The sequence below is a fragment of the Notolabrus celidotus genome, chromosome 15, assembly GCF_009762535.1.
Source record: "Notolabrus celidotus isolate fNotCel1 chromosome 15, fNotCel1.pri, whole genome shotgun sequence".
Lineage (NCBI taxonomy): Eukaryota > Metazoa > Chordata > Actinopteri > Labriformes > Labridae > Notolabrus > Notolabrus celidotus.
The window spans coordinates 32897900-32899203 of record NC_048286.1 but is presented as its reverse complement, the minus strand read 5'-3'; positions in this window follow the sequence as shown (position 1 = coordinate 32899203).

The following is a 1304-nucleotide window of genomic DNA, read 5'->3' as shown; positions in this document are numbered from 1 at the left end:
TCTGTGAAGAAGTCAATTGAATTTAAGGGGATGACATTACCGGTCTCTGCTTCCTTTTACAATTCTGTCACAGTGTTGAGGGCAATCATGTACGTTTCATTTCCTGTTTTTCTATCAGATTACCATGTTTATGTTAGACTGCTGCCCTGAAATATGACTGTTAACAAGCTACACTGAGAGAATAAAAGACACCAGAGCAGGAGAGGAACATAATTGCTCTTTGAATTCATATTGTAGAACAATGCCACCCTTATACCACAATATGATATTTAAACTTACATTTGAATACATATAGTTTGAGTTCATGGTTTATTTCCTGAACTAAACATTGTCTAAATGAAGAATAGTAATTATTACAACTACACTGCAAAAACTCAAATCTTATCGAGTGAAATTGACTCATTTTTAGTCTAAATGTCTTATCCTGCTTGATTTAAGATAAATTTACTCAACAAGTAAAATTTGAGCAAGATAGAGGGACTTGTTTCAAGACGATGCATCTTAAATATCTTGTTAAGTCAACCAATCTTAAAATGATCTTGTTTTGAGATGAAATTTAGAAGAAACAAGGTTTATTTCACTTTTCATACATTTTCAATCTGAGATCTTATTTGTAGAAGACGGATATTCTTGATTTAAGACAAACCCTTTACTTGATTTAAGTAAATGCATTTTATTGTAGAATCTATCAGAAAACAGCTCCATTGATAAAAGATGGAGAGAAAGAAAGAAAAGTTGTTGTTTTTAAGGATGGGTTACAGTTTTCAGGCACTGTTTCTTCTAAATCAGATAAAAATATACATCGTCAAACTACATGCACACAATGAAACACCTACTTTAGAGCATAGCTGGCTAACCTTAAAAAACAACATGACTGAATATTAGTATATCCAGCTCACTATGAGAAGAAATTATATCTCAAAATACTCAAATTAAACTTTGTAATCTTATTTCAAGTACAACCCTGTCTTAAACCTAGAGAAGTGCCGCTATAATACAACTCAAATTAAGGTGAATATATCTCAAATGAAGAAGTTGACATGAAATTTATTAGTGAAAAATCGTATTTTGAGTGAAAAAATACTGATTGTTAGCATTCCTGTCTTATTCTGAGACACTAAGCTTTAAAAACTGGTAAAATATTAATTAAATAAGTTTTCCCTGCTAATTTTAAGATCACAGTTTTCTAAATATTACATCATATTTTTAGAAATCTCACCAAGAAAATTTTCACTCTATTTATTTGCAGATTTATTTTCCTAATTTGAAGTTTTCAGTTGAATTCTCTTGTTTTTGGAGGGTCA